The sequence below is a fragment of the Felis catus genome, chromosome E1 (assembly GCF_018350175.1).
Source record: "Felis catus isolate Fca126 chromosome E1, F.catus_Fca126_mat1.0, whole genome shotgun sequence".
NCBI classification, from domain to species: Eukaryota; Metazoa; Chordata; class Mammalia; order Carnivora; family Felidae; genus Felis; species Felis catus.
The window spans coordinates 5,204,208-5,227,443 of NC_058381.1; the positions used below are offsets into that span (position 1 = coordinate 5,204,208).

The following is a 23,236-nucleotide window of genomic DNA, read 5'->3' on the forward strand; positions in this document are numbered from 1 at the left end:
ATTGAGGACAACATCAGGAATGTTTGAAAGCCATGTTAGTTGTAGCGGGCCTCTGAACTGCCTGGGAAGATCCCCTTCCTCCTGGCCCGCCATCTCTTCCTAAAGTGCGGTTGGAAGGTGTAGTCGTTTGGAACCCCAGTGTGGGGGGGGGGGGCAGGGGACCTTGAACTCATCAGGCTCAGAAGAGGTTTCTAGATGAAGCTAGGTCAAGGTTGCTGTTGACAAAAATATGGTTTGGGGAAGAGTAAAGAAGAAGATTGGGAGGAAAGCGTCTAGAAAGGGGAAGCAATGCTGTGAACCCACGTCACAGGCAACCTGAGTCAAATCTTAGGTACCACAGTTGTTTGAAGGATTCTGTTGTGCTGTGGACACAGAGAGCAACAATAAAAATAACTCAGTGCATCTTTTTTTCTTTACCATCTACACAGTGTTGATGCATCCTTGAAATAGTCATTGGGTGAGCCTCATGACGATCATACCTGGCGTGTTAAGTGCTTAGAGGTTGAGTCTTCCTTGACCCTGTCATACCATAGGCTAAGGCAGAAACCCTTCTCCATGCTCCAAGGGGCCTCCGAGCTTCCCTGTGACACAGCACATTCACATGCTGTGTTCATGGGTTTATTCCTGGGGAGAGTAGGTGCCGTATCTTACCTGTGTCCAGCACCTGGAGTAAAATAGGAGCTTGGTAAATGCTTGCTGCATGAGTGATTGAAGGCATAAGTGGAGTACAATCCATGGCGACCCTACTTACCATCACTATTGTCTCCATAAAGTGCCTCATCCTCCCCCTGAGTTCACAGGTTACTCACCAAGTCCCTGGCAGCGAACACAAAGATTCCCAACCCATCTCAGCATCTCCAGCTCACCAAACACCAAATGCACAGAGTTGCCCAGCAGAAAGCTGGATCCGTCCTTCCTCCAGGCTTGGAGTTACTAAAGGCTGGATGATAAAGATAACAAAGCATGCCATGCCAGCTAGAGCACAGAAACAGACGTGACCCAGCAGCCCCAGGCTCTGCTGATAACAAAGGCTTTCTGAGCAATGGCCCTTCAAAGCAACAAATCAAGATAGACAGCCTGCCAAAAACATGCCGATCGAGCAGACGCAGAATCCTTTACCCGCCGAGAAACAACCCTTCCAGCCCATCCATCACTTAGACAACTCGAATTAGATGGTGAGAACATCAAAGAAGCAGAGTCTGCCTTTGTGGCTGTAGGAAAGCTCCTGGGCAACTTTGCTCCAGGTACTCCCCTCCTCCGCACCTTTCAGGTAACCTAAGGCATAAGTACCCTTATCTGCCTGTCAGATTCCCATTCATCCTTCAAGACTCAGCTCCAATGCCCTCTTCTGTGATGCCTTCACCCATCTCCAAACAGCACGTTGTTAGGTCAAGAGTAGATTTTAATGTTGTTCTGGCTAAGGGTCTGCGCCCTGCCCAAATTCCGATCTTCTGACCCATCACCTTTTCCCCAAAAGAGGTACACACAAAGAGAAGTGATATGGGGCACAAAAATCCCATTTGTATTCAACGCCTCAATGTATAGCTCTCAGAAAGAGCAGAACTAGATTATAAAATTTAACTTGAAGCCCAAATTGGGTTTCTATCTCCTCCTAAAGCCAGAATCCAAGTCCTGGGGTCTTAGCCCCCTTAAACATGGCAATGATGAGTGCATTCACTTGTGTAGGATGAAGGAGAGACTTGGCAGTCCTGGCCTGATGAGGCAGGCTCTGAGTTCACGCATCAATCCTACCCCATGGGAGGGGTAGGCGGGAGAGGAGAGAGATTATTACTTACCTTTTTCAAATCAGGTGGCCCCACTCATGTATGGCTTGGCCAATGGCTTGGACTCTGGCCAATTACATTAGCAAGGAGAAGGAGGGTCACCTTTCTTTCGAATGTGGCTTTAACCCTTTAACTACTGATCACATATCCATGGAATCCGAGTTTTGAAGTGACTCTTCCATACTCAACACCTGTGTTCTGATTTGGATCCAAGAGCCTGGAAAGTTCCGTTTTCAGGGGCCGCTTAACAATGCCCTCTGTGCCTTCTCATGAGTGGGGAAATGCAGCAAGAGAAAGGGTGAAGGTGCTCCATTTTATAAAGAATCAAAAATATCTAAGTCCTTCTACAATGGGCTTATGTGTTGGAAGAACAGCTCATGACACTTCAAGACTGTCTTGGGGGAAATGTTCAGGACTTGTCTCCAGGATGGAGTGGGACACTGTTAGGGAAGGAGAAGTAGAGGTGTACAAAAAGTAAGGAGATCATTTAGGGAGGAGAGAAAAAGAAGCTGGGAGAGATCAGGGAAGGAAGGGACCCCTGACATCCTTCTGTGAAGACCCTAGGGACTGAAATGAGACTCAATAGACAAGTCTGTTTGGGACCACCTCTACTCTGGTTGAGTTCATGGTCACCTGATGGTGAAATTACCTCTTGGTAATACACTGTACCTGCACAGCTTCCTGAATGTGTGGATATAGCTGAGAACTCTGTTACTTCTGGGAACACTCCAGCTTTCCCATCCTGGGTTATGGATCCTGGTTTCAATTCTGGCATTTCAGACCCAAGTGGCCTCTAGTATGACGTCTGCCCTAAGGTTTGGCACAGATTGTGAACTATATCATCAGCTCTTTCAAGGGCAGGGGAGTCGGTAGGACAAATATGGCACATGTACATGTTGGAACACTCTGCCTGGCAGTCTGCTTACCAGTATGGGGCCCCCTCCCCTTTCAGACACAAGGAAGGATTGTATTTCCCTGCCAACTTTGATGTTAAATCAGATACAAGACTACCTTTGGCCTAGGAAATGTGAGCCAGTGTAACTTCCATAAAGGTGCGGAGCATTTAACTGCCAGTGGCCAACTTTCCATTGCTTTCTCCTCCTCTCAAAAAACCTAAAGCATTATGTTCAGATAGAGGCATAATAAATAGTGTGGAGTGGTTATGTGGAACAAACCACCTCCCGAAACAGTGGGGCTTGCGGCACAGACAACAGATTTTTGTGGAGTTAAGCCACAGAGTTTTTGCTGTTTTCTACAATATGCATTAGATGTAAATTATAAATCTAGATAGGAGCACTGGGGGTTCAGTTGGTTAAGCATCCGACTCTTGGTTTCGGCTCAGGTCATGATTTCACGGTTTGTGGGATAAAGCCCCACATCAGGCTCTGCACTCGCAATGGGGAGCCTGCTTGGGATTCTCTCTCTCTCTCTCTCTCCCTCTCTCTCTTTGCCCCTCCCCCACATGTACATGCTCTTTCTCTCTCTCTCAAAACAAATAAACATTAAAAAAGTACAATATCCTTTTGAAAGTAAATCTATAACATTTATATATGAATAATATATACAATTTTTTTGAATGGTAATATTAGTTCTTTCATCATTTAACTCTTTTTCACCATGAATGTATGTTATTCTTATAGACACAAAAGTGCGATTTTTAATAAATATGTGTATGTGCTCTCTCTCACCCTGGTGCTTCCCTGAGTGGGTCGTCTGATAGGCTGACAGTCCTTGAAGGCCGAGTTTTGCTTTCTGCTTCTCTCACACAGATTTGTCACACACAGATGGTGCTCAAAGAATATGTGTTAAATGAATGAATGATTTAGATGGAGGCTCTCTCCTCCTTAGCTGTCAGAGAAGCTCAGAAGAGCATCACCTTCAAGCAGGAGTGGAGACAGAGTGAGGGGTCAAGGAGAAAATGAGAATGATCTGGACACAGGAAGTCGATGGGGAAGTCCAGGGTAAAGAACTTTCTGAAGACCAATCAGACACAGTGCCTTGGAAATCTTGTCTACCACCTCCTATCCATCCTTCGAGGACCAATTCAGATCCTACCTCTTCCATGAAGCCTTCCTTGACTTCTCCAGTCTTCAGGAGTCTTCTTCTTCCAAGTCCTACAACACTTAGACTATAGACCAATGGGATTTCAAACATAATTCCTTATGGGGTCTTGGAGCCCTCCTGTCCTCCAGAAATCCCTTGTGAATGGGGCGACTTGGTGGCTCAGTCGGTTAAGCGTCCAACTTCAGCTCAGGTCATGATCTCATGGTCTGTGAGTTCGAGCCTTATGTCGGGCTCTGTGCTGATGGCTCAGAGCCTGGACCCTCCCTTGGACTCTGTGTCTCCCTTTCTGTCTGCTCCTCTCCCCCTCATGCTCTGTCTCTTTCTCTCTCTCAAAAGTGAATAAACAGGTAAAATTTTTTTTTAAGAAATACCTTGTGAACTATCTCAGAAGAGGGAAGATGTGCAATCTCTCCATCCTGTCCTTGACCAGAACAGCTAAGACAACTGTCCTATTTCACGTGCTTCCATATACAAAGAACAGGTTCTGCTGCTATAACAAAAGAGGGTGTGTGTGTGTGTGTGTGTTAAACAGGCTGTGGTATCTCCTCAGATACTTTATTTCAGAAGGCGTGGAGACCAAGGTTTTGCATCTATTGGGGTGTCTGGGTCTTCTGCCACTGGTGAGGGAGAGGTTAACTGTGCCCATCTGTGATCTGGCAGCCAGGGCCTCTCAGCCATGGGTTGCCATAGTGACAGTCACAAGACACTCAGTAGTACAGACAACTGCATCAGGAGGCTCCCCCTCGCTCAGCCTAAGGCAGGTATGTTCCTACAGACAGTGCATTCTGCTCTTGTCTTTTCCCATTCAGATTCCTTGGAAACTGCTGCCCCGAGAATCCATGTAAAAGAACGTCTCGTACTTCTGGTGTATTTTTCAGCTCACTTGCCCTTTTCAGGAAAGCAAAGCAAAGCTGGACTTCCATTTTGGAAGTCAGAATCAGAGGGGACCTGATGAGCTACGTATAGAATCATTGCTTAGACTTTGGGTCCCAAACTGAGACAGAGCCTGCCTCTATGCTGAGATCTCTCTTCTTCATCAGATGGTCCTTCACCCATTCCCTCCAGTCTCAGAGGCTGGCTCCCTGAACAGCGGTCCTTGCCCACTATTGGAGCACTCTGTTGAAATTCTGTTTCTAATCCTAGTGAAACCAAAGAGAATATGGCCTGGACACAATGCTCAACACCTTAAATACTTGTTCCCTATTTTATATACGATAAAATCGATGTGAGGGAAGTCAAATTGCGTGCCTAAGATCGTATAACCTGTCGACTCCAAAGTTCATGCTCTCAGCTACTCTGCTGTCTTGTCTCTCATGCGAAGCTGAAACTAACCTCCCTGGTGACTTCTATCCTCATTCATTCTCTGGAGCATTAGGGGCACAACTCCCTTCCATTTCACAGCCCCGTACCTTGGAGAGAACATACGTGACGTCCTTCAGTGGATTGGGAACACCACAGGCAGTTGTGATGCTCCCTCGGGCCCCTTCCACTCCAGACCAAACTTGTCTGTCCTCCCTTAAAATGTATGACAAGGCGATCTGGTCATCATTCCTAACAAACAGATGCGTTTATATCAGAGTCTTTCCAGAAAAGGGCAGACGACTCTGGAATGCTGCTCCCCCAGCCACCCCCTCCAGTGACTCAGCATTGGGCCACATAAATGAAATGCCTGGCCTCCACACCATCAGCTTATGCGCTGCCTAACACCCGTCAAGCAAGCAACAACTATGAGGCCATACTTGGTCCCCTGGTCCCAGTAGTCATGCCAGCGACAGGAACAAAAGTTCGTCTGTCTTGGCACAGACTTTGGGAAGGCGACTGGGTGACAGACAGTTTGGTGACAGACAGGATACACCTTTGGGTATTGACTAATTGTCAAGCATGGGTTGAAGTCCTCAGAAACTCACCCCTTTTGCATTGTGCCCTCAGAGAACCCCATGATCATAGGATGCGGTATTTAAAGGGACAATGGTGATTTTTTTCTAATCCAATCTGATAGTAACTGAGACCCAGAAAGATGAGACTTCGTTGTCAGCAGCATCAGGAATCAAATTCAGGTCTGTCCGAATCCAAAGTCCATCCTCTTAACCCCCACACTGTAAGGTGTATTTTTCTCTAGTATTGACCAACACCCTGGCTTTGGGAAGCGTGCGAAATGGACATAGTATAAGTACAACATAGAGTTATGAATACTAACTGGAAAATAATCTGCCATCTGCCCAGCCCTCCCCATCAAAGGTAGCCAGTGTCGTCAGCTGGGACCAAGACCCACACCTCTCTCGTGTTTCCCTGAGGCAGCCCTTTGTACTCTGTACATCAGCCTCCCTAGTGCACCTTATCACAACATGGGCAGGGATGGCATGATCTGGGGCATAGAGTGACCCAACAACAGAATCATGGCTCTCGGTGAGCTTGTGATTCCATGGAAGATGCAGAAACAACCCCACCTGGTGCATTTTCTCAGCAGAATGTGACACAGCTGTGTGATTCTTCCTTCTTAAAACCCTTCCCTCTCCTGGTTTTGGAGACAGTACCATCTATGACCTCCTACATAATCATGAACTCCTTTGCTGACTCCTCATGCTCTCCTAGATCTCTAAGTGTTGGTGGCCCTCAGGGATCTTCCCTCTCATCTCCAAAGAGACCTCATCCTAGGTGACCTCATCAGTTGCACGGTGTTGAGTGCCAACAGGATGCTGATGACCCTGACATTTTCCTCTTCAGCCTTGACCCCCTTCCTAAGTGCCAAGCTCCAACATCCAACAACCTATATGATGTTTTCAGTCCAAGGGTTCCAAGGATCCTTGAACTTAACGTTTCCTAAACTGAACCATATCCCCCCCCCCCCATCCCAAGCCCATCTCTCTCCCTCACTGCTATTGGACTTACCTTTCATTCCCATGGTGTATTCATTCAACATATGTTTATTGAGTGTCATCATTATTACAAGCATTATTCTAGTCCACGGGGCAAAAAGAAAAAAAGATGAAGTCCCTGTTTTCATGAAGCTTATACTCCAATAGCAAAGCCAGAAAATAAAGCAGTAATAAGCTCGATAAATCACATAATTCAGGCATCAATACTTATTCCTCCCTCTACATCTCAGTAGATGACATCACCATGGCTACTTGCTGAGCCCCACATGCTTGAAGTCATTCTTGACTCCTGCCTTTCCCTCAATATCTCTATGTGATCTATCAGCAAGTTCTACCAGCTCTACCTCCAAAATATATTTGTTTTGAAGAGTTGTTAAGTGGTGAAGGTGTTAAGAATGGATGGGATCAGGGATGACTGAAGTATATGACGTATGCTGTATCTGAAAAAAAAAAAAAAGGAATATGTTAGATGAAAAAAATTTTTTCTTCATTATTCAGAGAAATACAGGGAATGGGGATCAATCACCAAGCACACTCATGTTGGTTACCGGGACAATTCATGCTATTGCTGCTTTCCTGGGTTTTGTATTTCTCTAGGACTTGTTTTTTGGGGAGGGGGCTCTCTAATTCCTCTTTTCACTGAGGTGGGGGTGGTGGTACCTCTCTTGCCATTGTATTCAATCCAAGGAAGATCTCCAATTGTTTTTACGAAGTCTGACTGAGGCATGGGTGCAGGGGCATGCCTTTCCATGCCTCTTCCCACCTCATTGGTATGTCCTCATCCCATCCTCTGAGTATGGGTCTTAGAAGTGTCTTGCAGTGTTTAAAGGAGGGCTTACAAATGGAGTAAGTTAGATGGCAACCAAAAATAAGTGTGTGCATCATAGGTGTCACTTCTGTAGGATGATCATCAAATGATCTGTTGGTCACGGCTGACATCAAAATGGGGGACAGCCACAGAGTTTCTCTACAGGGCTCATGCCCCCTGCAAGGACTCACTTGGCTCCCACGTTTTTCCTGAGTCCTGGAAATATTGAAAGCTTTCTTTCTGACACAGGGTGAAGTTTGGGAAGCTCTTTGTGTTGATTCCATATCTTTCTGCCTGGTCCCTCTGGGTGTCATCCATACTCTGTCACCTCTCTTTCCTTTCTTTGGTGGTGGTGGTGAGGTATAGAGAAGCCTTGCTTTTACACAGCCTGTACAAAATCTATTGCCAGAATCCTGCATTGCCCCCCTTCCTCCTGAGACCTCGCGTTTCAAATTGCAAAAGCAAGGCTTAACCATTTTGTCAACCTTCTTCTGAGACAAATATGTAGAATGTCTAGTGGACAGAATGGTGAAGTTGATGGTGAAGAAAACACACCGAAAATAACAGAATCTCTCTACCAAGGTCATGTTGTCATTGAGAAAGTCCCCAAATTGTGGGGTAGGCTACACCTGTAAATATAAGACCGTTGGGATTTATAAAGAGTCTCTATGTACAAAATCTCACTTAATCTTAACATCAATGCTGTGAATTAGTTACAGTTAAGATATACAAAGGATAGATGATAGATAGAGTAGGTAGGTAGGTGGGTAGGTAAGTAGGTAAGTAGGTAGATATGATGGATGGGTAGATGGATGGATGGATGGAGAGAGAGAGAGAGAGAGAGAGAGAGAGAGAGAGAGAGAGAGAGAAGGGTGGGGGAGAGAGAAGCTGCCCAGACCTTATCCCCAGGTGAAAACCCTGGCCTTAATGACTACCGATTCTACTGGTAGACCTCTACCCTGGACCTTTGACCCAAATACCCAACGTTTATCCATCTGAGATTCACTCAAACAACAAACTTAAGGCAATTTCTCTTCCCCTCTCAGATCTGGGCAGCCCCTCATGGGGTCATAGGCTTACCGTCCTTCCCCACTGCCCTGAGTGAGTCCTATACTGTTGCTGTCCCCCACTTCCTGGAGATAATGTGATCTGGAACCAAGGCAGGAAGATGGGGCTTTAAAAGAGATGGGTAAAAGGGAGCAGACTTACAGGTGACTGTGACAGGGGTGGGAGGGCGCTGCATGCTTGAGCTTTAAAGAGCATGGAACAAACTTTAGGTCTTCCAACCACGAGCAACATAAAGAGGAATGTGCTGATTTTTTTATTTTTGATTTGTTTTTAACTAGACATGCTCCAGGGGGGTAGAGCAGACCTGCATTGCTTCTAGGAGAACTTGAGTTTCAGCGCATCTGTCAAAAGCCCTTTAAGGACACTGTTGGCTTCTATCCTTCTTATCATGGCCGAGAAGTGAAGGTGCACTGAAAAAAAAAACCCTCATTCTGGTTTAAACAAGAATGGGGGGAGAGGAATCTGGAGTCAACCTTCTCAGCTTTTTGTGGTGAGAGACCACTTCATATTATTCATGATTGCAGCAACGTTAGAGTATCAGTGCTGGGTGGAAGGCCACTTTAAGAAAAAGAAAAAAAAATGATACAAGAACAAATATTAGAATGAGAAAATAGCCAAAATGAATTTCCGGAGCCGTGGGAACTCAACTACTTTTCTTTTGAAATCTCTCTTCAATTTACAAAACAAAACAAACAACCCCCCCCCCAAACTGCTCGAAACCCCAAATCCTGCAGTTTGAATTGAATAGAAACCATTTCCGATGACAAAGCTGGTGTCCCCACTCCTCCTGGAATACTCCACAACCCTCAATGGCTCCCAGCGCTTGAGGTCTCTGAAGGGGAGGGGGCCCTGGAGGCTAAGCACCCATTGGCTTCTCAGGAGACGTACAGACATTGATAGGTTGGTTGCCGGTGGATTGTAGGGAAGAGGGCGTGTCAGAGGGGTTAATTACCCTTCCTCTTACCTCCGGAACATCCCTGGGCCGTGGGGAGGAGGCTGTGGTGAGCTGTCCCCACCCCAGCTGGTCACATATTGAACTGGTTGGACATCTTTGCTCAGGAGTCTGCCCACCCCCCCCCCCCGCCCCCCCACCGGCAGCCTGAGCTGGCTGAGGGCATCTCTCAAGACCCTGGTACCTCTTTATTCCAGGCTTCAAGTGGTAGCCAAGGCAGGCTCTGGATGGGGGCATCTGAAGCTTTTGTCCTACATGGGTCTCTTTGGGCATATAGACTCTTTCCCCATTTTTACAGTGGTAGCTTCCCTCCCAGTAGCTCTTCTTCACCCCACAGGGAATGGAAACTTCTATTCCCTCTACCCATGATGGGTAGGGCTGGGTAGAGGAACTTCGTCTCTCTGCCAAACCCACTTAGGGACTTGTCACAAGAGCAATTACTAATCTGACTGTCCCACATCTGGATGTGTTTAATGACTATAGTGACAGCAACCAAGATCGTTTTCTTCTTTTACTTTTGGAGTCCCACCTCCCTGCCCCAGACACACACACACACACACACACACACACACACACACACACAAGCCCTCTCCCCGTGAGGTCAAGCATGCATAAGGTCCCATCTGCCTTTCTGGGCTGACTGGCCAGAACCTGCGTGTCTCCGTCTGCACCTGGGAGGGGGAAGCAGACTGGCCACCTTTGTTCTTGTGGTGGAGGGGACAGGAGAGCATTTCTACAAGACAAGGAAATCCTGCTGGTCTCTTTGGGCGTATGCGCCTGCCTGTGCTGGTAGAGAACTGGCACATCGGGACACATCAAACACTGGCTCAGAGGCTCTGGTTTACAGCCTTTTTTCTTTTCTCTTTTTTTCTGTATTGAGTTCTCTATTTGGCTATTTTTCCGTCACTACCTCTCCTTCAGTTGAGAACCCAGGAGGGAGGAGAAATGCACTGCAGGGTTCAAGGACTGGAGCGCCATCTGTGGCCTAAACACGCACAAGCGTGTCGGGGCAATTTTGCATACCATTTTAGGGGTGTCCCAGATCTTTCTAAGGAAACCAAGGAGGTCCTCTAAAGCAGCACTCCTCAAACATAAATAAGCAAGTAAATCATCCAGAGAATCTGTTCTGGACGCAGACCCTGATTCAGGGGGCTGGGGGGTGGGACTTGCGGTCTGCATTTTTAACAGGCTCCCAGGTGACGCCCGTGCCTCTCATCCAGAGCATCTAGACCCTCACTACTCAAAGGCGGTCCTGGGACCAGCAGCGTCAGCACCCCTGGGAGCTTGTGAAAGATGCAGAATCTCGGGCCCCAGCCCAGATCTACAGAAACAGAAACGCCGGCTACCACTAGGCAGCTAATCACCTTCTCATTTTTCTTACCGCCCCCACCCCTCCCACCCCACCCTGCCAGCTCACCCAGGGTTGCGGTGCTTAAACACATGCCGTCTGCATCTGTTCCGGGCAGGACTTGGTTAACTCTAGAGGCTGGTCAAGTAAGAAAAGTGCGAATTTCCCCCAAGGAGCCCCAGAAATGCCGCTGGCAGCCGGCCTTCCTCTGTGAGTCATTGGAAGGCTTGCAAACAGGACCTTGTGCAGTGTTTGCGGAAGGTAATGTGGCTGAATTAATGACGACGCAGGAGCCTTCACAGAGGTGATTCTTGGCTCTTCTAATTGTACCATTTCTCAACCTTAATGCTGCCTCACTGCCATTTCTGAATTATATCACCACGCGCATCCAGAGACACGCATGCCATAGATTAATTCTCCCGCTCCGACTGATCAGCTACCCACCACATAATTTATACTCATCTGTCTTTGCCTTAATCTAGCCAAAGCCCCTTCCTTCTTCTACTCTGTCAACCGGCGTGCTCTTGAGAAAATTAGTCTTTGGAACGTGTCCCCGTCCTGACGCGCCTTCCATGTAGGTCCATTCAGAAAGCTACGTAAGGAAACTGGGGGCGAGAAAGGTCTAGGCTCTTTCCTGACTTTTGTCTCTGACTTCATTCTGATCGGGCACGTTATCTAGCCGTCAGCACTTTACATACTGAAAGTTGTGTGCTGTTCCATCACTGACCAGGAGACTGTCCTTCTCCAACTGCCCTGGACCCCACGGCTCACCACGCCCTTGCCCCCAGCCTCAACTCTGTGTCCTGACCTCGGAGCCAGAAATGCTGCTTTCTCTACTCAGCACCCGTAGCTGGCTTCCTTCCCTTTCTAGTCTTACTTTCTCGGGCACCTGCCCTGACTGTTGGGTCACAGATGCCAAGAGTGCTCGGCTGTGTCACCTTAGCAGACACTGCGGTCTCCTCCCCAGCCTTCCTTGAGCTCATGGGGAAAAGAGCCACGGACTTGCTTCTGACTCAGTGGTCCCACCCATTGTTGCTCCTGGCGTGAACTTGGCGTCTTGCGGGCCCGGGCACGGGGTGCCCTGTGTGACACGTCTTGTCCCAGCTAACCTCTGGGGTTGTGTCTGCCTTTAATCCTGGACCTACGGTGCTCCTAGAGTCTCCCAGACCCCTCGGGTCCTCCTGAAAGTCACCTTCTTGTATTTAGACAGCCACCTCAATGTTTGTCGGCGTTCTCCTATCTGGCTGGCCGTCCAGTCTTTGTGCTGCGGCCTCCCTGCAAGTCCCGTCCTGCTGTGGTCCAGGGCCCTGGAAGGATCCAAATCCCCATCCAAATCCAGAACGTGGGCTTCTTTCTCCAGCTAAGACCCTCCTGGGCACTTGGTCCTCAACCCTATTACCTCCCCAGATGGAGCCAGATGAAGCCAAGGGGCCCGGGGGACGCAAGGAGTCCTGTTAGTGACAACCCAGCCAGCAGGCCCATGAGACCTATTATGGTGAGCCAGCAAAGTCTTAGTTTGGGATTGGGGGTTGGGTGTGGGGGAAAGAGCGTGGACCCAACTCTCTTCCGTAGACAGCTCCACTGAAGATTCTGGAGTCAGCACAATGCTCCACAGTAAAACAAGAAAGGAACTGGCCCAAATGTAGGACCAAAAGAGGCACAATTTTAGATATTAGTCTTTGTTCTTTGCTATTGGATTCAACCGAGCGTCGTAAGGTCCCAACCTGTGGCAAATCACAGGAGAAATTATTTTACGACCCCATCAGGGGAGGCACTGGGGTGGGGGGCCGGAAGGGGGAGTTTCCAGAAGTTATGAGCTGTGGTCAGTTTTGTTCCCTTACAGAGCCTGACGTGCATGGTCAGCCATTTGACAGTGATCACGGAACTCCCGTAGAACAGAGTTCTTGACCATTTGTTCTGCCCACGCCCCTGCTCTGAGTAAATTGCACTGTTTTTTATCTCCACTCCTTGGCTACGGGGTCTTTCTAGAGAGAGTTATGAAACAGTCCCTGTAGATCACAGATCTCTGCTATTGGATCTCAACAGGGGCTTCTCTAACGCTCATCAAGCCTTCCCTCCACCATGTAGCAGGGTCTCGTTCCTCATGCCCCTCCAGCCCCTGACTTTATTCCCACATGCTCATTCTAAGCTGATGACCTCCCCCCTCCACCCCGCCCCTTTACAAAGTGCTCCTCCAGGCCCAGCAGCTACTTGACCCAGCCCCTCACTAGCTCCCTCCTCCCGCTGCCTTCCTGCCATCCTTGACCCAAGGTTTTGGCTGGAAATGGAGAAGACTCCGCCTGCAGAGGCTGGAATTCGCACACAAAACACCCACTGTTTCTTTGTTAGCTTTCATTTAGAGGAGGAGATGATGTTGACCACAAATAACAGGGCTGAGGGAGTCTCTGGAAGTTCCTGGCATCTCACGGGACACAAAGTCAAGCCTTGAAGTTCTGGCTTCCAATAAGCTCAAGGCAATCGCCAAGCACTTCCTTCCAGGGAGAAGGACAGATGCAAGGGCTTGAGGTGGAGCCCCAGGAAACTGTTAGCTGGACTGTGCCTGAGACTGTAGGCTCCTCGGGGAAGGACGGGGAGGGGAAGAGAAGATCCAAACCCCAAGGCACCATTCAAGGAAGCATGGTATTGTTGGCATCACTCTGTGCTCTAGGTATGTCCTCTGATGGAATACAAATGCCTTCTCATTTTTCTCTTCTTTTAAAGTTTATTTATTCTGAGAGAGAGAGAGAGAGAGAGAGAGAGAGAGAGAGAGAGAGCGCCAGAGGGGAAGAGGCAGAGACAGAGAGAATCCCAAGCAGATTCCACACTCTCAGTGTGGAGCCCGATGTGGGGCTCGAATCCACGAACCGTGGGATCGTGACCTGAAATGAAATCAAGAGCTGGATGTTCAACCGACTGAGCCACCCAGGTGTACAAATGCCTTCTGAATTCATTCCCATTCTCCATCAGAACTGACCTTCTGGCCACATCACATATTTCTTCTTTGCTTCAATGCCCGCCCACCAACCTCCTTTTCGCTCTCTCTCCTGGTTTTATTGGACAAAATCCATCCAGAAAATCAGAAACCATGCGAAATACTTCAAACGTCAGAAACGCGCTGGATGGAACACGTTACAAAAGCATTGGAAGGGCTGAAAGAGCCACAGAGAGGAAGATGAACTATCCCAGAGATTCAAAATGGCAGGAAGCCACCATTGCCTCCTGGGATTGGAGGAAACAAAGTGGGGAGGTCCCGGAGCCCAGGCGCACGACGGCGGCTTGGATCACGGGAGGCAATTCAGAGCGATCACTGATGTACTACGGGAAGCGACAAAAGGCCACTGGACCCGACAGCTGCCTGCCACTGCTGGAATTAGAAGTACCCCCCGCCCCTGACACCTGCAGGGTGCCGGCCGCTCTTAAGACCCAGGACCCAATGAACCACCTGGGATGGGGTGCATGGGTGGGGGCTGATTTACCTGGGGGAAAGTGGAATTCTCTTCAGGACCAGCAGAAAAGCTTTGTCCTTCCCTGCACCCCTCCTTCCTCCGGGTCCACATTCTCCTTTTATTTTCTCTTCTCTCCACCGGCCCCTGTCCTGGAGCGTGTAAGGCTGAGAGACCCCCAGATTCATTTTTCTGGTTGGCCAGTGCACCGGACCCTGTTACGACAGCCAGCAGTTTGGGGGAAGCAAGCTCTCTACAGAGCAGCCTCTCCTTATAGCCTGAGTGGGGAAAAACTGCTCAGCGTTCACGCAAAACAAGCTGATCTGGAGGGGGGGCATTTCTTTGTCCCCTGTCCCCCCCAGGCCCTCTGCCCCTAGCACAGCCCCCCTCTTAGGCTGCCCCTACAGGCTGGTCTGTGCCCATGGACACCTCTGGGCCCATCAGCTGTCCCCATAACGAACAATGACAGCTCATCACATTACCGGCCTGCCCCTCTGGCAGGAAGGTTAAGGGCTGGTGAGGCTCATTAGCATCTGCCTGGAAGGGGACCGGGCCCTGCAGGCTCTTCCTCCTCTCAGAGCCTCCCCCTCCTTCCCAGGCCCCGTTCTAGCAGGCTCTGGGCTGTGTGTCGCGAGCAGTTGGGGCGTGTCGCGAGCCGTTGTGAAGGGGGTCAGAGTAATCTGTTGTTTGACGGTAGTAAAGGGAGGAAGGCACACGCACGCTTTGCTTTTGAAAACTTACAGTGGGTTGAAGCAGTCATTTCCCGCTCTCTGGAATTCCAAGATGCTTTCTTGAGTAGGAGAGGAAGAGGCAGGGTCAGCGAGAGCTGGGGCTAACGCGCCGGGAGCTTGTCCCACCGAGGTGAGTGTGAATATCCCCCCAGCGTTGCCGGTGAAGAAAGAGTGAGGCCAGGACTGCCCGCCGACTGTCCCCCTGCGTCCTGACTGTTGGCTGGGACAGGCAGAGATGAAGGTAAAAGGGCCATGCCTCTTCTTAAGTGGCCCACCATTAGAGCATCCGTCCAAGGGGATCCTGACCCAGCACGTCTCCAACGTGAGCGCCACAAAAATCTCCAAAGGATCCGGTTAAAATGCAGACTTTGACTCAGCGGGTCTGGCGCGGGGGCAGCTGGGGATTTCCATTTTCACTGGTGTGAAAAATGGGGGAAATGTGCCAAGGCTTCTAGGCCCAAACCATCCAACGCCTTCTGTGAAGTAGAGTCTGGAGGTGGGGTGTTTTCTTACAGGGTCCCCTTTCCTAGGGCTCCTCAGAGTCCCCTAAGCCCAAGTCTTCAAGGACAAAGGCCACGCTGGACCCCAGTGACCATGACAGGGGCTGGTTATGCGTGCCTGAACTCGTGCACGCTAGTTTGGAATGGCCGACTGATTCACGAAATGTAATTACACCCCGCTTCTCCAGAGTTAATTGAAATCACAGATGGACCAAAATTTCAAACTGGAGGGGACTGTAGAAAAGACGCAGTTCAATTCTCTTATTTTAAATATTTTTAAATGTTTTTTATTTATTTATTGGGGGGGGGGAGAGAGAAAGAGTCCCAAGCAGGCCCCTCACCATCAGTGCAGAGCCCGACGCAGGGCTTGATCCCACGAACTGTGAGATCATGACCTGAGCTGAAGTCAAGAGTCGGACGCTTAACTGACGGAGCCCCCCAGGCTCCCCCAGTTCTCTTATTTTCCAGAGGATGAAACTAAAGCCCAAATGCTTACATGAGTGGCTTAGCCCCCAACACAGGGTCTGGGCCATCAATATGGGTTCATCCAATTGATGAAATACCCAGCATCCTGCCTTATAAAATCCATCAGAACAAGGGCCCTTCGGTGTTGTTTTCCAACTTTCTACATTAGGAGTTGCCACCGCATGTCTGCAGGGGCCAAGGACGGAGGTGGCCGAGAGGAGAGAGCTGGTGTGGGACCCAGGAAGATGGCTGACGCTTTTTTTTCCGGAGAAGTTTGGGGCGAACGTCCGATGTTTAAATATGGGCAGCTAATTCAAATTTAAAGTAGCATACTACGGGGCCAAAACAAGACCAGTTGCCAAAGCAGATACACCTGCTTGCTGTCAGCCTCCGATCTTCGTGGATGTCAGGGGTTGAAAAGTGATTTTTGTTCACATGTCTGTCTGGATGCCACAACACAGAGCCAAGGCTCAGGAAATACTTTCCCTGCTAGCTTAGTCAGAAAGAGAGCTTCTTTCCTAAATACGAAGGGAAGTTTTCTGACAGTCAGGATGTAGGCGATAGGTCAGACTGTAGAAGTCTCTCTCCGTGTAACCAGAATAAGTCGTTTAGCAGATTTAACTCAGCTTGGAACATGCTTGGAAATCACCTTAAGGATGGGTGTCCGGTACTCTAAGGCAAGTGACTGGGGATTTTTCTGAGCTGAACTGCTCACTTAACGAGCGAGCCATAAATGGGTCCCCGTATCGACCTACACACTGAGTAGATTGTGTGCAGGGATGTTGGATGAGGTACAAACTGTAGTGTGACTGTCTGTCCAATAGGCATATTTTGTAAACGTTTAATCAACATACCTGCAGGAAATGTGCACATAATCTAAAAACAGGAAAGTGCACAGAAGAATACCATTGAATGTGGTAGCTACTGTTGTGGTGAGCATAGCACAATGTATAGCCTTGTTGAGTCACTAATGTAACCCTGTGTGTCAACTATGCTTCGATTTTTAAAAAATACCATCCAATGCATTTTTACAAACTGAACATACCTGTATAACCAGTACCCAAATCAAGAAAGAATATGACCAGCACCCCAGAAACCCCTGAGTCCCCTTTTCCACTTACTCACCCCCAATCCCACCAGCGTGAACACTCTCACGTCTTCTAACAGCATAGAGTTTCTTTCTTTGTATACATATTGTGTCTGGCTTCTTTTGCTGAACATTGTAAGATGAATCCATCCATATCATGTGTCGCTGTGTGGCCATGGTGTATCATTGCTAGTCTTCCATTGTGTGTATGTGACACTATTTGTCCATTCAACTATTGATGCACATTTGAATGGTTTCCATTTGGGGGGTTATTACAAATGGCGCTGCTATGAGATTTCTGGTACATTTTTTTGTTTGGTTTGGTTTTCTCTTTGAGTCTATCTATTTAGTTTGAGAGAGAGAGTGTGTGCGAAAGAGAGAGAGAGAGAGAGAGGAGGAGGAGGGACAGAGAGAGAGAGAGAGAATGCCAAGCAGGCTCCGTACTTTCAGTTCAGAGTCCGACACAGGGCTCAATCTCACAAACCGTGAGATCATGACCTGAGCTGAAATCAAGAGTTGGACGTTCAACCAACTGAGCCACCCAGATGTCCCATCCAAGACATTTCTTTGGATGAACATATGTACATATTTCTTTGGAATATATACCTAGGACTGGAATTGCTGGACCGTAGGTTATGCATATGTTAAGCTCTGATAGATGCTGTCCATTATCCAAAATGATTGTATCAGTGTGCATTCCTGCCAGCAGTGAATGAGTGTTCCGACTGTTCCACATCCGTGCCGACACTTGGTTGTTGAAAGAGAAAAACTCAGTTTTGTTTTTCATTCGGTGACAGGGTACTGTATCACATCACTATATTTTAATTTGCATTTTCTTGATAACTAAGAAAGCTGGGCACTTTTTTTGGTATACTTAAGGGCCATTTGGGTATCCTTTTCTATGAAAAGTCTGTTCAAATCTTTTGCCCCTTTAAAAAGAAAGGTTATCTTTTCGCTCCATTAATGGTGTCTTTTGATAAATAGACATTCTAACGTTTATGTTCACCCATTTATCTTTTTTTCGTCTTTATGGTTAGCTCTCTCACGTCCTGTTTAAGAAGTCTTTGTCTACTCAAGGTCACAAACATATTTCCTTGCAAAGCTTTATTACGTTTTACCTTTCACATTCTAAACAGCGATCGGAGTGAGCTTCTTTCTGTCTTCTCGAGATAATTTCTCCCAGGCCCAGCAGGCCCATGGCATGGCTGAGCGGCCGTACTCCACGCGGGCAGGAGCAGGGATCTGAACTTGGACCGCCAGACCTTCCAATCACCGGCTGCTTCACCTCTCTGTGTCTCAGTTCTCCAGGGATAAGAACCCTGGCTTCCTCGTGGTTTTCTGGTGAGGACTGATTATGTGAATCCACACCCAAGACTGAGAACAGTACCTGACACAAAATAAACCCTCACTGAGGGTTGGTGATCTTTACCAGTCTCGATTTGATGAGCTAAGGCAGAAAGAGTGACAAGGAGGGATAGAATGGGCCATCAGTGGGTCCCAAATCCTGGAGAGAGTAGAGGGGAAGAGACTGAGGACCACTCATCTCTATCCATCGCTTAAGTAGGCTCATAGGTCACAGAGCGTCAGAGTGTAAAAGTCGGAAGGTTCCAAGAAGTTCACTCTAGGAATTCAGGGCCACAAAGCCAATAGCCAGGAAGCCCCTTGGTCACATTTAGCCCCTCACCTGAGGCTAGGAATGACGGGCCATGACTGTACAACTTACTTTAAGCAGAAAATAATTAAACAGTGAATTTGGGGGAGGAATCAGATATGTTGACAGTCTCAGCTTCCGAGAGGTAGATCCTCATCTGGGGGTTTAGACGGTTTTCCCAGAGTGGGTCCCACGGGAGAATGAGCACTTGACCCTAAGCCCACCAGGCAGAGACCCGAGGACCGGATCACTTAGTGGATCAAGAAATTCCTCAAGAGGATTTCTAGAATTGTGTATATTTCTTCTCTTCAGACAAATCTCCAGGATTATATAAAATAACATCATACCCCTTTGCTGAGAACAGGGGTCCACAAACTTCATGTGTAAAAATCCAGCCGCCAAATATATCCTGGGCTCCTTGGTTTCTGTCGCAACTTCTCAACTCTGCCGTTGTCTTGTGAAAGCAGCCACGTAGACAACACGTAAACAAGTGGGCGTGGCAGTGCTTTATATTTATGGACGCTAACATTTGCATTTCATATAATATTCATATCAGAATATGATATATACATTTGGTTTTTTCCAACCGCTTAAAAATGCGAAACCATGCTGAGTGTGTAGGCCTTGCCCAAATGGGCACTAGGCCAGATTGACCCATGGGAGGTGGTCTAAGTCAATCCTAATCAGTGGTTTCCCAAGTGTGGTCCCCGGACAGCATCAGCATCACCTGGCACCCTGCCAGAAATGGGATCTCTCAGGCCCAACCCACATTTACTGCGTCAGAAAGTGGGGGAGGGGCCCTCTCGGTGATTCGTATACATGGTCCAGTTTGAGAATCGCTGGGCACTCGTTCCAAGCCAATGTTCCCACCTTCTGTCTCTATCTTTTTTTTTTTTTGCATTAGACAAGCCAATTAACCTGAAATCTGGAACCCCTTCTGAGAAGTCCTGCCCCATAGCTGCTGGTTGAGGCAAATGGCTCCAGAAAATTACTGGCAGGTGTCCACGTCCTGGGCCACCTGGGCCGATTTGCCTAGTACCGGATGCACGATCAAAATCTGGTATCTGTCACCAAAGCGAATGCGATTCACCTTTGTGAGCATTGTAACCGGCTAGGTCGGTAGGAAATCATTCACTGCTGTGGGGGCCAAAGTAAAGACCCAAAACTGCAGAGATGGAAGGCAGCACACAGCTTTCATGGGGCAGGACACGGTGAGGGGACAGAAGTGTTAGGGGAGGCAGCCAGCTGAAGCTCATCCTTACAGACAAAGGTCTCCAGGAAAGTGGGTAACTGAGCTCCCTTAGCAGCCAAGCACTAGGGAGGACATCAGACGACATCTCCACTAAAGGGGCAGCAGGGAGACCTGGTCACTGAACTGCTTTGCACCCTGAAACATGAGGCTGCCTCCCATGCCTGGGGGATCCCAGGTCCCTGTAAGATTTCTGGTCCCACGTGAGTCCTGCCAACACACAGGGTTGGAGTGTCTGTTCCTTGGCACCAGAAGAATAGAACATTCTCTCAATGGACAGAACTCAGGCTCCACTACCTTATTGAGGCTTCCCTTAACGCGTTATGCACGTATGTGTTTTCCTCTCCGACATCGCCTCCTTCATGGACCTAAATCTTACTCTCCAGGACCTCACTTAGAAGCAGTCCTCCCCCCAAAAAAGTCCCCCTTGGTTCCCCTGCTCTTCCTGCCTGATGATTTCACCTTCCCCCCAGAGCCAGCGCCCTGTTGCCGGAAGCCCTGTGCATTGCATTGTGCCATATTTTAAGTTAGCCATTGCAGGGCTGTTCAGGTGACTTGAGGACTCGGGAACCTTTGTGTCCTTGCCATCCCCAGTCCATGGTCGAAGTTTAATCAAAGTTGGGGGGAGGTCAGAGAAGGTCCAGTCATCCCATTCTGGGTGACCTCTCCACCCTCGCCACCCACAGCCATTGCACAGACAAGAAGAACAAAGTCCAGAGAGGTGACAAGATTTGACAGCCTTGGTTGAACGATGTTCTGGGACAGGAAGGACCGGACGTCCCTGGTTGGTCCCCTTTCCAAGCCCTGTCTCCTTCACACTTCTAAATCCCTTCTCCACACTTCAAGCTGAGGGGACCCGAGATAATTTCAAGGGCTTTCAATGACCATCTGCAATGAACTGTACGGGAAATATCTCCAGTCAATTAGTGTTGGCACGTTTCCAGGGCCGTGACAACCTGCTCTTGAGCAATCAGACTTAATTATCTTGTTGTCTTTTCTTTCTTTTTCTTTTTCTTTTTTTTTTAATGTTAATCTCATTTGTAAGGGTTTCTGTAAACAATTAGGTAAGCAGAGACTTTTAATTTGAATGAAGCAAATCGGATGAAGCACTGTATTTTACCAAGAACTCCCTCCAAGGCTTTAAAAATCTCAGCTGAGTCCCGTGTTAGTATCAGAGCCTGCATTATCTCCTTCTAAAAATTCACTAGAACCATGCTCCCTGGGAGCAGACACTTGGATGAGCTGTGGAAGAAAATTCACTTTTTTTTGTTTGTTTGTTGACCACCACAGAGCCCAAAAGAGGAGCTGAGGAGGGGACGGTCCCTATTTTGTTTGGGCTCCGCCTCTTTGGACCCAACAATAAACTCATGGAATTAGGCTGAGCAGCTGTTTAATAGCAGCAGTGGCTGCTCAGGGAGAAAGAAAAACACAATCACAGCCCTGCGCAGGCTAGTGTTTCCACCTGCTTACCCAGCCATCCGTTGTCCCTCCAGGATCAGGCATCCTTGCCATTTGAGTCCTCAACGCCCAGCTCTTCGTGGGGGTGGCTGGTCAACCGTCCCGTATTGCCTGGTCACGGCCATTGGCTTGCGAGGGACAAAGGCAAAGGAGAGGCAATTATGGGACGTTTTCTGGAATGTTGGGGCAAGAGCAGCTCTCTTTCTGCTGGTGGCGGTAGGCTGTAAGAAGGAGTGTCTGGTCCTGTCAGTGGCTATGCTGTCACTTTGTAAGAAGAGTGATCTTCATGAGAATGAAGGGAAAATTGAGGAAAGCAGAGGAGAGAGAGAGAGAGAGGGACTCCTGATGCCAGTGGTTGAGTTCATACCCCAATCAAACTACATCCTGGATTTCTCAGTTATTTGGCCAGTAATCCACTTTGCTTCCTCCCTAATCCAGCTGAACTTGTGTGTGTCACTTACAACTCAAAGAACCCTTTCAAATACAGTATTGAAGGGAAATCTTTTCAAGACGAGAAATGAGGACTGAACTATGTATCGTCAATCTCACACCAGCAGTTAAAGCCCCATTTCAGCCGAAGCCCACTCAAGAGCCTGAATGATAAACCAAGGTAGGATTACTCATCTGGAAAGAATAACTTGCGTTCTACCTCTGTTCCCTCCTGGCCCTCTGAGGCACTGGGACCCTTCTTCTCCAGAATCCCCAAGGATTTGAGCAATGACCTGGGTGCCTCTTGGTGTTTCTCTGCTGACACGTCCAGGGACGACTTGGCCATACCTTGGCTGCCTGGAGTCCACAGTCCCCTCCCACTGCAAAGGGCGCAGGGCCAGGATCCCCAGATCTTGCCCCTAGTCTGTCTACGACTGTGTACATTAGCTTGGGCAAGGCACACAGCTACCCTCTATCCATTTCCCTCATGCAAGGCAGTTAGGTATGGCCAGGCATGGTGCCCAGGGGTCTAACCTGTTGGAGCGCCTTTCAAAGCCTCCTCTGAGTCCTTGTGCTGCCCTAGCCCTGTCACAGCCTCTCCTCCCAGGGATCTCATGCTCCTGACTCAGACCAGATCTCAAACAGCCCTTCTCACCGTAGCCCATGTTCCGCAGAGCTCCTGGTGCCCCCCAACCCAAAGCCAGCACAGCCTCGGAACCCCATGCTCCCCTGTGCCTGCTTAGCCGTGGCCTCACACTTCAGCTCCCCTCTGTGTTTGGCAGCACTTAGAAAGAAAGGAGAATTCCATACGCGGCATCTGCTGGGATTGAGATTCTGGTTCCCCGGAGGCCCCAAGGGGAGATGGGAGTGAGGAGGGGCCCTGCAGCTGGCACGTACAAACGTGCCCGGGAGAGACTGGATAGAAGGCTCTGTACCTGTTAACCACTGACAGTCATCACACATCTGAAGAGTGAGCGAGACAAGAAGTCCTCAGTGTGAACTGGAAGAAAAAACAAGAGACGAGCAAGCTAGTTGCAGGGCTCACCCTTGCGGGCAGATGCAGCCTGGCCTTTATGAAGGGAGAATTGAACTTTAAGGCTCCACATGTGTCCCCCATGGGTGAGGCAGATGTGCCCTGAGTGAGCTGGATTCCGGGGCATCTGTCAGCCCCGCTTTGTACGGTGCAGCTGGGCCGCCTGGCTCTGTGCCCAGTTATGAGCATCTCCTGGGGCCTGTCCAGCTTACGAGGGGATCAATAAACATTTAAATGTCATGCTTCCAGCAGCCATCCGTCATAGTAAATGTTGCTGTTCAATAAATGTC

At 48.7% G+C, this 23,236-nt stretch overlaps 1 protein-coding gene and 1 long non-coding RNA gene across 4 annotated transcripts in view; one reads left to right on the forward strand and one right to left on the reverse strand.

Annotated features, from left to right (window-relative positions):
• The window catches only part of LOC109494183, a 32,565-nt gene extending 30,586 nt beyond the window's left edge, over positions 1–1,979 (reverse strand). For all 3 annotated transcript variants that reach the window (XR_006590021.1, XR_006590020.1, XR_002148824.2), the window contains exon 1: positions 1,797–1,979. This is a non-coding gene — a long non-coding RNA (uncharacterized LOC109494183). The remainder of the gene's footprint in view (positions 1–1,796) is intronic.
• ADPRM (ADP-ribose/CDP-alcohol diphosphatase, manganese dependent) overlaps positions 1–23,236 on the forward strand; it is a 578,681-nt gene that overhangs the window by 528,466 nt on the left and 26,979 nt on the right. The window lies entirely within an intron of this gene.